The sequence below is a fragment of the Eublepharis macularius genome, chromosome 7, assembly GCF_028583425.1.
Source record: "Eublepharis macularius isolate TG4126 chromosome 7, MPM_Emac_v1.0, whole genome shotgun sequence".
Lineage (NCBI taxonomy): Eukaryota > Metazoa > Chordata > Lepidosauria > Squamata > Eublepharidae > Eublepharis > Eublepharis macularius.
In genome coordinates this window covers 56,754,512-56,769,536 of record NC_072796.1, presented here as the reverse complement: position 1 = coordinate 56,769,536, position 15,025 = coordinate 56,754,512, and positions in this window count along the sequence as shown.

Sequence of the window (15,025 nt, the reverse complement as noted above, 5' to 3'; positions counted from 1 at the left end):
ACACTGTGACACTGAGAGATCTCTGTCTTTTGGTGCTACACCTCTGAAGATGCCAGCCACAGCTGCTGGCGAAACATCAGGAACTACAATGCCAAGACCACGGCAATACAGCCCGGAAAACCCACAACAACTATCACTATTTTGATAGTGCCTGAAATCTCCCTTATGTGTCATTCTCTTTAGTGCTAGTTCTGCATATAGTATTCAAAATGTTTGTGTGCAGCTGTGAATAAATAATTATAGTGCATGCAAATGAGTTCTTGAATATTGTTCTCTCACTCAGTTCATACACATCTGTTGTCTGCCTGTGTTAGTGTGTTAATTTTAGTGCACATAAAATAAATCAGTTATTGAGTTCTAGTGTATTACTCTCACACTGAGTGAATATGCATCAGTTGCCATGGATGCTTTCACAAATATGTAAAATGTGAATGATGCTAATACTTTAAGATAATACTTTCACTATATAACATGTGAATGACAGACATCCTTTAACCTCACTTTGTGGGGGATTTGGAGTCCAAAGAGGTTGCATCCTCATGGAGAATTCAGAATGTAGGTAATTCAGATTGCTGAAAGAAATGTTTGCCTAATACTGCTGCAAATGTAGAAAACGTGGAACTAGTATTAGTAGAACAATAGAAAAGAGGATGAGAAGAAAGCAGATATGTAATAGAAAAAAGTTGACATCCACATTCTACAATGAAGCTGCAGGTGAGAGCTCAAACAAAAGCCTCAGTAACCAGCAGCTTTTTGTGAAACTTTGTATTGTCAGCCACAGCTCCTTTATGATTTTTTTATAGGTCAGTCACTGAATGCATTCTATGCATAATTTACTAATAGAATAGCTCTTCATTAGGTGCACACAGCTCCCAAGACATTTCCTGTTCCTTAGAACTTCAAGGGTACCAGATGTCATGAATCTGTGTCAAAAGGGAAGTAGGGGAAGATTCAGCAATATAATAGTAGCGTATGTGTGCAAGATGGAATTACCTTCCCTTATTATCTTTTATTATTTACTTCATTGATATCCCACCTTTCTCTCCAATGGGGACCCAAAGTGGCTTACATTGTTTTTCTCTCTCCCACTGACCAATCCTAACAACTTTAGCTCAAAGGAATATTGGTGGGCAACATTGTATTTACTTGATGCCACCCAGTGTTCCAGTGGAGATAGCCAAATCCAACTGCATTATTTATTTATTTAAAATATGTATACCCCCTTTGCCCCAAACATCTCAGGATCCCAGGCAGATAACACCTAATATAAAAACAAAAAGATAAAAATGAGTATTTAAACTACAGATTTATAATACATTAATATTATATTTTAAAATCAGTCTGTAGGAATTCTGATCCCAGCCTTCATGCACTAGAGGCCAATTTGGCTAAGCCCTCAGACAGAGTGGGGTGGGGATAAGATACTAACCTAGTCTGTCTCATCTAGCTTTACTCCCTTCTGATCTGTGAACCTGGCCTGCCCTCCTTGGCTTCCCTCAAGCCTTTTGAAGGCTCTAGCCAGGCCTGGGGGATGCCCAGTGGCGTCCTTCTACCCAGAAGCCTCAGATGGGTGTGGCCCAGCCTGGGAGAAACTAATAGGGCCTCCTGAGCAATTTCTGCCTTTTTTACTCACTTTCTCTGCCCCCAGGATGGAGCTTCCCGACAGCTGATTACCAGATAGCTGTCAGTGGGTGCTTTAAAGGAACAACTGCCATTGATTGGCTGAATGGTGTGCAGCTACTTATAAGGAGCCTCAGCCAACTTGCTAAGCTGGATGGCTGTTGTGCTTGACCCTGTGGGGAGCAGAGCAGAAGAGGGGCCCGTCCTTACCAAAAAGCCAGGAGATTAGAAGCTTCTTCCAGGAGGCTGTTCCACAGACATGGAGCAGCCACTGAAAAATTCCAAGTCTGGACAGCTGCAGATGGTGCTTTAGAGAAAGGGGTGTGTGATGGACTGTATGCTTGGAAGTGCTGTACACACAGCTGCAGAACTATTAAGGGTTAATCTCTTACAGTCACAGAGAGCTTTGAATGACAGGCTACTCCAAGACATCTGATTGGATAGTATGAGCTGGAAAGAGGAGGATCTATTTTCAGTTCTAGCAGGGAGGAATTGTGTGTGAAGAGTTGGGAGATGGAGTTCTAACTTCTAACACAGAGCAGTATTAACTCTGGCAGGAGAATTGAGGAAAGTTGGCAAGGAGGTTTGGGAAGTAGATGCAGACTCCCAAACAGGCCAAAAGAAAGGGGATAGCTCTTTTAAGGAGAGATTTTCCCTACCCAATCAAACAGGGAGGTAGCTCTGGAGACTGATGAGATCCACAGTCAGGTGTGGTTGGAAACTGCCTGTGGAGACCTTCAGATTCAGTTAACAACTGAAGGAAAGCACTGTTGTGTGAAGATAAGGGGACTGGAGTACTAGAAAGTTCTTACCAGGATTCCTAACTCCAGAAGAGAAAGAGAATACTTAAAAAAAGGATACTAGAGTGTTTGCGGGAAAACAATGGAACAAAAACCTCAAAACATAAGCATTTAAGTATCTGTGAAGAGCGTAAGAACCAAAGTCTGTGCACGTCCTGATTTTTACCTCAGAAATATATGTCAAATTAGCTCAAAAATTTTCAACCCCTGATTTCACCATCCTTTCCCCTCTAAAATAAATAGTTAATTTAAAAACTGCCTCTGGTGCCATTTCTGCTGTTTAAGGATGAAGGAACATCATAGGAACGTCATAGAGGGTAATGGCAATTGACATCATCACTGGAAGAATGAAATTGCCCCAAACAAACATGCAGAGAAAGATTTTTTTTGGAGAGGCGGGCCCCAGGTTACAAAGCATTTGGGAAGCTAGCCCCTGGTTACAAACAAGGTGACACATTTTGTACCAGCTGCAGTTTCCAGATCATCTTTTTTCCCCCTTTTTAAAATTATTATTCAGTTTTAGAACTGTAACAATAATCCAACAACAAACCAATATAATACATTGCATTTACAAATATTAACACAGTGCTTCAACTTTAATACATCAACAATGAGTGGTGTGAAGAGGGAGGTTGCAGATCTCTTCCTTCTATGTATTCGTAAAATGGGATCCATTTTTCCCAGAAGTTTGATCCCGATCCAGATCATCTTCAAGGGCATCCCCATGTACTGTATTTTGCAGCAATCTGGCCTGAAGGTAACACATATTGCCCTCTTAAGCAAATTTACTCCCTTCTAAGTCAATTGAAGTCAATATCTTCAATGGGATAATTCTGTTTAGTACTGTTAAGCACAGATCAGTATGACCAGATCAGGCATATGAGAATAGGGATCCAGTATCTTAAGTAGATGTAGCAGGGAAATCAGCATTTCTTTTTACATCAGGAGACCGGAATGCAGCAAACCTCCCAAGCTTTTAACAGAGTCTCTAAGTGAAAGCTGCTGCACACCATCAACAGTGTTAGTGGCCTCTCTTATCAAAGCAAAAGGCATCTACTGTACTTATTTGTACAAAGATGCTAAAACAAAGCAAACCAAAGGCTCAGATCACAGCAGTGCTTTGGGGACATATTTTGATATTAATAATGATAATAAGAAGAACAGTGTGTTTATATACCATACTTCTGAACAGATTAGTGCAACACTAATCTGGTAAACAAAATCAGTGTTACAGCTGCAGAGATGGGGTTGAGGCTGGGGCCGAGAGGAGTAGCTTACCCAAGGCCAACTACTAAGGTTACCAGTCCCCTGCTGGGACAAGGATCCCCCGCTTCCACCCTCCACCCTCCTGCCACACACAAGAGGAACACCAAAGGTAAATGCCAGGCCTCCAAACTCCTGCCCAGAGGGGTTGGGGGCCCTGGCAACCCTACCATCTACAGAGTTCATGGCAGTAGTGGGAGTCAAACTAACAGAGTGCTGATTCGCATCCCTGCCACTTAACCACTACGTTACAGCAGGTCTTGCACTGATTTTATTGTTGTTGTTTTGCAGCTCAGACTAAATATATACAGACATGATGAAACTGTCCTCTAGAGGGTCTGTTTTGTGCTCAGGTCTCAATTTCCTAGGTTACCAAAAGTAGAGTACCTATTGATGGATTTCAAGAATAAAGTCAGCCTTTCCCCACAGATATTTAAAACCAATAAGGTAAGTTTAGGCTGACATAATTGTAAATAAGTATTGATAAAGCAATCTCATAAAGTCTGCATTTGTTAATGAACCAACAACCAAAGAACCAAAAATGCACCATCTTGTATGCTAAATCTTTGGTGTCTTATCACCTCAGTAGGTAAAGATGGCACACAGTGAACTGACACTAATTGAACTAATATTTCAGATTAACTGTTTTAAATGACTACCTAAGAATTCTTTGTGTGTCATTAAGCCCAAGAGATTCAGAGGGATTTAAAAAAGATGAAATGTCAAGTAGATAAAGCAGAAAGCATATATTCATATATTCTGGCATTTCCTCTGATGCTTTCCTAGAAGCTGCCACTCACATCCTTCAGGTTAGTCCAGCAGGGTACACACTTCTACTTATTTTGTATCTATTTTGCATTTATACTGTGCTTTTCTCCATAATGAAGTCCTATAGTGTTTTATCTTACAATTCTTCCTTTCATTACTTAATACTCACAATGACCACCCTGTAAAGTTGTTAGAGATTATGATGGTCCCAGAGTCACCCGCAACCTTCCATGGCAGAGCACGGATTTGAATGCAGTTGTCCCAAGTCCTTGTCTGACACTGCCATCATATGCTTCATGGCAGGATACACTGAGAAGCAGTGCCCTTAGTACTGAGCAGCATTATTCCAAACCTGGTAGGAGCCATATAACACATCAGGGGAGAAGGATGAGGTAGGAACCTATTGCTTCATAGTGCAAGCGCAGGTGAGGATAAACAAAGCCAGTAAAAGTGCTGGCCAAGTTTGAAGCCAGGGTGGACTTGCTAATAAAAGGCGACCACTGGTACAAAGTCTAGTACAATCCATCCCTGAATAGGTTAGCATGTTTTAATAAGCAATGACATAGACCAGCGGTGACATACTCAGTTTCAGATGCTGAGATTTCCAGAAGTGAAAGTATGATTGACATGTGGCTAGCCTGAAATGGCAGTTGGGGATGGAATGTTGGGGAAGCTGTGAGTTGGAGTGGGAGTGTAAACAAGAGAGTGAAGGAGAGTTGGAGCCTGGCTTTAGACCAGAGAGGGTCAGCCAGAGAATCCTCTGTGAGAGGAAATAATGTTTGTGAAACACTTTTAGTCCTAGGACTAAAGGGGGGGAAACCAGCACTAACTCCTACTTAGACTCAAGAGATCAGGGAATTATAGAGGGCCAAGGAAATGGGTAGAGAGGAGTCTCCCCTTCAGTGCCAGGAACAGGGTTATAGCTCATAACTATAACGCCTGCCTGGTATCTAGTAAGGGTTTGTCTCGGTGGAGCACCCTAAGGGCTGGAGAGGAGGGAAAGTCGTGCCATGTTTGTGTTTGAGTATATAAAGTGTAACATCTGTGAAGCAGTGTCAACCTCTGAAAGAAGCCAGCAGCCTAGTGTTAAACCAAGTGTTTTGTGCCTCACACCAGTGAATTTCCTGTACAAAAACCTTTCTGTTACTTCAGTTCAAACACCTACCTACCTGCCTTTTGACTTTAACCTTCTGTAAATAAACCTTCTGTTACCTTTTGAACCTCCCCAAGCCTTGTGTGCCAGTTTCTGCTAAAGGAAAGCACAAACCCCTGATCTGTTCCCTACTAAGACTTGGCTGGGCAACCATATTTTTAATAATTCTTTCTTTAAGAAAGAAAGTTGAAGCTTAACATCAGCCATGCTACCAGAGGCTTCCCAGCGCAGTATACAGCTTCATAGGCTTAAAGAGGTGAAGTTTTTACCTCAGGGTAGGGGAAGGTCAGCCTAAGCCTGAGTTTCATGTGGGTTTGTGGTACCAGCCATTTAAACAAATAAACTAGTCGAAACCGTACATTTTTCTTGTGTCCTTGGGCGGGGCGGGGAGGATGCTGGGGAAATTACTGCCTGCCACTGGATGTGGAGGTTAAATTTAATCATCCAGACTAGTAGCTAATGGATCTCCATGAATCTCTCTAATCCCCTTCTAAAGCCATGTATGCTAGCAACCATCTCGATATCCATAAAGTAGGCATCCCAGATCTAAACAGCAAAACCCAGTAGGTGCCCCCCCATTCCTGCACAATCCCAAGGCACAACATAGGTGGCATGAGACTGTAATTTGCAATTTATTTGCAGAATGTATCTTATGGGGTAAGGCCTGATGACACAAAGGGGTAATGATATCATATTTCCACTCTTTGAGCTGTACACCCCACCCCCAATCCAAGTTGGATAGTTTTCAAATCACTGACAAAATCATAGCCAGTAAGATTAAAGGGTAGGACGGGTAAGTAAAGCTAAGTCTACTACCCATCAACTGTATTGGGAGCCTCAATTTCTAGTGATAGAGGAAAGAAAGAAAAATTTCTATCCACTTCCTACAACCCATGCATAATTTTATAAACCTCTTTCATTTTCTCCTTTAGTCATCTTTTCTCTAAATGGAGAAGCTTTAAACTCTTTACTTTTCCTCCTAGGAAAGGTACTGCAATACTTTAATCATTTTGGTTGCCCTCATAATACGGAATGAGGTCCTTTGAATTTTATAGAGGGTTAGGTCCTCTGAGAGTATATCATAGGTTAAGCATTTTGAACTTAAATCAGGTCAAGCAATGCAATCGCCATGGGCCATATCCAGCTTGCTAGTGTTTTTCTTCTGAAAAAACTCTCCTTTGAAAATTAACCCACAGGTAAGCCACCACACAGGACAGGATTTGGAAAGGCAGGGCTAAAGCATGATGGGGAGGATGTGTCCTTTGGGCTTTATGTTGCCTAAACAAGTCTTTAAAAACAGCTATGGATTACAGAATGTAGACTGCAGTTTTCCTTGAGATAAGGCTAATTGAATCTGTGCACAGGTAACAGGACTGCAGTCCTGTATTTTAACAGAAGCTCTAGGATACATGAAGAAAATAAAGAACAGTGGTTTCTCTGCAACATCCACTTGCAAAATAACTTCTTTTTCCCCCAACATCATATTGACAGCTGTTTCTTGCAAGTCCTTTTTGACCCTCATTGGAAACAGTTTTACATTTAGTATATCCTTCAGGCAAAATTCTCTTTCCAGATCCATGCAATGGAGCTCAGCTTTGATATTCAGTTACCTCTGAGCCTAGAACTCCCAGTGATAAATAAAAGTTGATTTTTGTCCTTAATTTTTAATAAGATTAGCACATATCCCAAAATCTAAACCTGCTCTGATAAGAAGAAGGATTTGGTGGAAAAAAATATCCACAAAATAAAAAGTGTTGTAGCGCAAACAATGCAGATGATTCACCTGGTATCTTTTATGCCCATTATAACTTCATTAGCACCAGCCTATTCATACTTTCCTTCTTTTCCTAGTATTAGTCATTTCACTTAATATGAGATATTTTGTATTTTTAACAGTTTGCTATGTTAAGTATGTGCCTTTTATGAATATGCAAAACAGTGCCTCAGAATAAGCAACTTACTCCAATCAACTCACTCAATATTAGTTTCATGGAAGTAACTGACTCATCTGGAGCTAACTAAAGATCTTTGTCACTTTAAGGATCCCTGCAGGCACTCTGACACACATTGAAATGCACCTCCATGCATGCAGGTAGAAGTTGCCTATTTATTTCAATGAAGAAAGTGGAAACATGTGCTAAGGAATGTGGATTGCACTGAAAGGTAGCATGCTTTTCAGAACTCTGATACCTGCAGGCATGTAAATGTAAGCTGTGATCGGCCCAGTGGCCTGGTAGTATTTATTTGTATAGTATATATTTGTAGATTTGTACATTTATAGAATGAAGATTTGTACATTTATAGAACAAGGTTTAGGGGTCTCATGGCATTTTAGAACAAATATGTACCAAAAGAGGTATATGAATTGAGAAAAAGCTATGTATGTAAAAACTTCATAGAGCACAGAAGCCAGACCATCAATCCAATCTCCACAGATTGCATTTGGTAAAAGTCCTCCTAAGCAACCCTGCTAACAACCTCATAAAGACAACCAATAAAGGGAGTCTAGCACAGAAAAAGTTCATAGATGGGCTGAGGAAGATCTCATGGCCCTAAGAGATGTTACATTCAAGCGTAACTGCTGAGAAGAATGTAGTGATCACAGTTTCATACAGTAAGAGATACCCCTTCAGGTACAAGTTCCTGGGTATGAAAGACTTGGAAAGTTTAAAAGAAATGATTTCAGAAATGTATGTCAATCAAGACATTTAAGAGTATCTACGGGGAATTTTTGTGGTGGTATTCACCAGTACAGAGTACCATCCAGTACCTTTAAAAAAAAGCACTGGCTAACTACACATAGTTCATCCTTCCCTTCTTCAAAGATACTTAGCATACATTTTTCTCCTCCCTCTTTTTTCTCACAGCACTCCTGTGTTGTAGATTTGGGCCATTTCCCCACATCTTAAAAATAGCGCCCCACTCACGCATGGACTGGCGGCTCCTTTTGCATGATTCCTGATGTCACCACCCCCAAAATAGAGACAGGCAGTTATGATTTTGTTTTCATGATGCCACGGAAATGGAATCATAACTGCCTGCTTCCATTTTGGAAATGGTGATTTCAGAAATCACGCAAAAGGAGCCTCCAGCATTCCATGAATGGGGCCCTATTTTTATGACATGGGGAAATGGCCCTGGTTGAGAAAGTGTGAGTAGCCTGGGATTACCTAGTATGCTTCATAGAGATTTGTATCCAGGTCTTACAGGCCATACTGTGATTCTCTGTCTATTACCCACAGCAGCTCTAAAAGCTGGACAGTTCTGAGTTGAATGGCTACATTTTGTGTCAACCAGTCTCCAAGTTGTTTTTAAAGCCAGCCCCACATGGAGCATAATTACTGTAGTCAAGGCTACCAGCACATTAATAACTAGTAATATAGATTATACATTTAAATTAACTACTAGGGTGGGCATAAAGGAAAAAAATAAGCCAACATTGCACACAGAAATTGCTGGTTCAGCTTATTAAAGCAGCTTCCAGAACACTGAACCAAATCCAAGAAACTAAATTATAACGAGTCTCTTTCACAAAAAAGTTTGTGTTTTGTTCCATACCTTCCAGTAGCAGGAAGGCACTGGGCTCACCTCAAAGGGCAACAGCTTGTTTTCCTGAACAGTGGCAATCAGATCCAAAAGGGAAAGAGGCAGGAAGGAGGAATAAGACCAGTGCACATGCATCTTCCTCCCCCACCCTGTTGCTACTCGGGAAATGGAAGTCTCTTCCTCTCTGCCAATTGGGTTCTTGCAAGGGGAGACCCTTGCATCAAAAGGAAGGATTTGGATTTGTTGTGGGAACAAAACTACAAAGCACAGGAAACAGCAGCAACAGAAAACAGCAGAATGCAATGGTAATAAGTTATTGGCACTACCGAAAATGAATAAAGTGAACATGAATCAGGGTTGTTTTTAATGTTGCTGCATTGCAGTCTTCAACTTGGGAATGTCACGCTGCTGATGCTCCATCCACAGACACTTGCCTTCTATGGATCCATTGTTGTGGTGGTGTTATTGTGCTTGAGGAAAAACTCAGTGGGTCAATGATTTAGACTAGGAGAGGGGACTAATGGTTGATACTTTTTTGGTTAAGCACAAAAAGCTTCCCTGGAGCTTTGTTTGAAAAGAACAGCATGTGTTTGTGCATGTGTGGCCAATGTGTGCACAATGGACCAAATCTCATGAAAATTGCAAAAACCAAATGGATCAGTTCCGGCACAGGCCAACCCAGAACAGACTAGAAATGAAATGGATTTAGTCTGGAGCTCCCTGCAACCAAAACTGAAATAGAAACTTTCTTGCTGCACACTCCTATTAACTATTATGGCAATTGTTTTAACCAATAAATAAAATAGGTACATTTTTATTGACTTATGGTAATAGGGTTGCATTCATAAGGGATAACGCTGCAATGGCACACCAGCTACAAGACTATATACTACAATAGACATCTGTATTGGACTGGTGTTGTTTCTTTGCCATACTGTTATTTGACTGCACTAATACAGCACAAGCAGCAGTGTAGTGAGGATATACAGAACAAGGATGAGTCAGGAGTCCCTTTGGTTTTCCTCTATAATAGTTTACAGACCTTTCAGGCCATAATAGCCTGGGAAGCCTGCACAATCTTGTGCTGGCCTCATCTAATCACATGATCTATTTTCCAGCTGTTTATTCAAAACACTCTATAATTTGTATGAGACAGCTAGAAGAGATCTTTAGAAGTGGGCTGCTTGTACTGAGGCTTCAGCTGAACATTTTATGCTTATACTTTTGAACATTAGGATTGTCCTTTTGATTTGTAGCTACTTGGAGACAGTAAGAACCTTAACATTACTCTGTTGCAGCAATGATTACTCATCTAACACAATTGCCCTCTTATCTCAATTATCCACATTACATTTCATAAAATAAGAAAGAGCATTTCATAGAAGTTTTGACTCCCAGGTCTCAAAACTCTGAAATGACTTGAAAATTCATTGAATTTAGAAGAAAATGTACCCACTGTTTAATTTGAAAATTGTATATATTATTCCACTGATAGCTGTTCAAGGTAGTAGATGTGGTTTTCTCTTCACAACAACCTAATGAGGAAAGTTAAGCTAAGACAGTGACTAGCCCAGCACCACAGGGCAAGCTTCATAACAGAGCAGGAATTTGAACTCTTGGGTCTGACACTTTAACCACTACCACACTGACTCTTCAAATTTCTGAAAGTAAAAGGCATGTTTTATGAGCCTTTATCCCATTAAACCTGGATTCTGATCATGCCACAGCATGAGCAGAGAAAATTATCTATGTGAACGGACAGAAATGTCACCATAATGGTTGGAAGTAAGGGTGACTTATCGTGGGTCACTGCACCATGGGCCAGAGGAGTAAGAGCAGACCACTGAGAGAGTAGGAAGTTGATTACAGGATAGTGATAATGTAATCCAAATGACTTCTGGAGAGAAGTTTGCTAAAATATAATTGCAACCACTACTTCTTCATATATCAGTGACCCAGCTTAAAGAGGTTAAATTTAATAATAAGAATATATACATATGTTCTTACAGTCTATCCTATAGAAATAGAATACATTCATATATTTCTATAGAGAAGACATGCAAAGATTGTCAAACACCTAGCTGAATACAGCCTTTCAGCCACAGATTGTGGCCTGATAAAAGCTAGACAAGTTACTTCCATGTTTTTGTTGTCCTAGGCAAGCCAGCAAAAAAGGAGGTTTAGCAAGCATCGGTAGGCTGCTGTAAATGCTTGGTGGACTATTTTTGGCCCATGGATCACAATCTGTGCAGAGAAAACCTGCTATGGGAGCTGGCAGGAAAATATTAGTTAACACTGGCCTAGAGGCAACAGCCTTTTCATTGTTGGCTGTAATATGCTGGAATATCTTGCCCTGGGAGCTGGTCAGTTTCAAATGCATGGCTCTTACAGTCTGCTGTTCTGCATGGCCGGTTTCCTCCCTTTCCAGATCTCCACTTGCTTATGGTCTCTACCATGTTTCTGTATTTATGTCCTGCTCAGATGATAAATAACACACATATAGAGTTAAGCACTTTATTGTTTATATGTATATTAAATATATCAAATATTCTGTCTGTCTGAGCCCTGTTGCTAAAGCCACAGTGTAACTAGAAATGCAACATTCAGGGAAATACCAAGAAAAGCAGTAAAAATGAATTACTATAATGGATTTGTTTGAATAATGGGAACAATTTATTTAAGATTTTGCAGCAATTCTTGTTGGAATCCTTAGATTCTAAGAACATTGATGGGAATGATTTCTTTTGTAACTTTTTAAAAAACATGTAGCTAAGGAATTTAGAGAGTGCTAAATGTTAAATTGGATACATCCAGGAGACTAATATTTTACCCTTTTTGTATTATTATTTCTTGAATAATTTACATAGCAGTTTATAATGGACAAGTCTATGGTTTGCTGTATTCCAGAATCTAGATGAAGAAATGCATGTTGATTATCCAGTGGACTACTATGTAGTATCTTCAATAAACTATTTCAAAAAGGAAGCAAAGCTGACTGAGAGCATAGCCTGGCTTCCCCCAACCACTATGTAACATCACTAAAGATTATGAATAAGTATGAGATTTTTCAACAATGGCAGTGTGTGAAGGCTTCCTATATCATAAGAAGAAAAGCAGATAAGGCAGTAAACATGCATCTGGATGGTACCACTGATTGCTCCTTCACACAAAACCCTGCACATAAAAAGACAAGAAGGGACTAGTGGTGTCTCTGAATGTTCATGCAATTATTCCAAAATTAATCCCCACCTGCAGTCTTAAGTGGTACAGGCCAGATAAATATGTACAACCTGGTCTGTGAGAACTTGGCCTGTGCATGATGTATACATGCTATATACATGCATGGAGATCCCACAATACTACTGAATACTCACATGTCTCCAGCAATCCACACCACAGAAGCAGATCAGCAGCACCACAGCTGGGCTACTGGCTCATAATGGAAAGAAGAGTTATCTTTTTCTTTTAAGGAAATCAAGAACAACTTGTGACTTACCTAAATGAATGCAGCCTACCAATCAAATGTGGAAACTCAATATCAGCTTGATAAACTTCCTAGTTTTTTCTGCCTTGCTGGCCTATATTCTCTTCAGTAGGACAAAGATAGTAAGACATACATTAAAAATTTCTTCCTATGCACTTCCCAGGTCCTTGAGCACTAGTCATTAATGGGGAAAGCAACCATGTATGTCCAGTCCCTGGAGTTGTACCACATCCTATGTAAATTTTAACAGTACCTTCTATGCAGGCACTTCTACCACACGGAACATGGAAATTACCTAGCTGGCCCACTCTGCAATGAGAATTTTATCTCTACAATCTTCTTCTACCCCTAGAAAGAAATAACCCCTTTTTTACTGCCATCACCATCAGACACATTAGAGGCAGGCCAGTTTATTTCATCTGTAAAATACATAATCATTTTTCATTTCTTCACAGACTTCCTCAGATTCAGAAGTTTGCTTTCTTTGTAGCCTTTTCTGTGGAGTGACACTGATTTATTGAAGAGTATACATTTTATGTTCATTTAACCTATAATTTCTAGTGAGTTTTGCAATCAATTCCTCTATAGAAAACAAGCTATAGTCTAAGATAGGGATAAGGAAGGAACTTTGCCAGATAAAACAATTCAAATATACTTTGTCACTGAATCAAGATACAAATAATTTAAATTGGTAAAACAGCACTTGTTGGGTTTCCTACAGCGATTAAGAAGACATAAAATAGTACTGGTAAGGCTGAGCATTCAATTCCTCTTCAGTCCTCACAGGTAAAACCTGATGTACTTTTATAACAAAAGCGAAGAAGAAACATGAGGCCAAAAATATTGTCAACAAAAAAATGAGTGCAAATATACTGTGAATGTGCCATTGCTCATATCCTACTTAACGTCCAATACATGCCACATAAATCTACCCAGAAATACAATAATCTTTACATTGTCCTACAGTTACAATGTTGACAATCTCAAGTGAGTGTTAATGTCTGTGTTTACTAGACTACCAAGAACTCAGCTCTGCAATAAAAAACCTTAGGCTTGTAAAACCGTTAAAACTACTGCCATAATGTACAACAGAGGTATTATGACAAAGTGAAGGAATCTTGTAGCGTGAAACAAGTGATAATGAGATTGTTTTGCTCTTCTTTTCTGAGTTGTGGGATTTTCAGAGCATCTGTTGCAGTACTTTGTTCACTTTGTGAAACTGTGCTTGCTTACATGCTTTTGGCCAAGGAATAATGTATGGGATATTATGTGTGGCACAGGCAACGTTATCCTTATAGTAAATAGATGTCCAATATTCAAAAAGCGCTGGGGACAATAGGCAGTTCACAAAGACTTTGTTTTTAGTATCATAACATCCAAGATGGAAGGTGCACCCCAATATGAACATCTATGGTCTGTTTTCTCTATGGCAGTCCTGCTTATTTGTTATGGTTAGCCAGCTAAAAGAAATTTTGGGGATTCTTTGCTTCTTTGTATTCAGCATCAAAATGAGCTTAAATTATTTCCAAGATGATTCATCATAAAGAGATAGAACTAGGCTGGGGGGATGCTTCACTTGCATAAGGATTCAGCATTATTAAGCTGAACTTGAAGACCTTAATCATCACAATCCAGGGGTGGGTCTGTGGTTCAGTGGCAGAACATTTCCCTTGCAAGGTCCTAGGTTCAATTTCCAGTGCTGTTACTGGAAGTGGTCTCCTTGCAATAAATATGATTTATGGGGGGAGTTAGCAAGCAAGGAAGATGGCTATACGAGAGGCGGTAACTGGGATCTATCACCGGGGTATACCAGGTCCCTTCCAAAATAGAACAAGTGAGTCTGGTGCTTAATATCAAACAATAACTTTTATTGAACACAAGAACTTCATGCACACACACACAAATTACTGGGAAACATAATTACACATACACACAGAGTCCTAGGAAATGTAACCAGAAATTGGGAATCGAGAGAGAGAGGGAGTAAGTATATCTACCTGTCCTGGAGAGTGGTCCAGTCCGCAGTGAGGAGAGAGGGAGAGAGAAGCTTCAAACGTCCAGCGTCCTCAGCCAAGAGAGAAAGAGGCTTAGGGCAAGCCTCAAGGGAACAGTGCTTGTGTATCTGGAAACATGTTCGGTTTGAATGGGGCTAAGGCTCTGCTTTTATAGGTAAAATGTGCCCTGAGGTGGAGGAGAGTCCTCCTAGCAGTTAGGACACAGACTCCAATGGTCTGTTCCTGGGTTAGACAAAAGGCTTGATTGCCTTGATGGAGAGCTGTTGGGGTGTGTGAATGCAGATGCAAAACTAGTTCTAGTGCTGCACAAAAAGGGCAGTTTTCTGATAAAGTCCACCGGAGCTAGGTTAAGTACTTTTTAGGGAGGGAATGCATT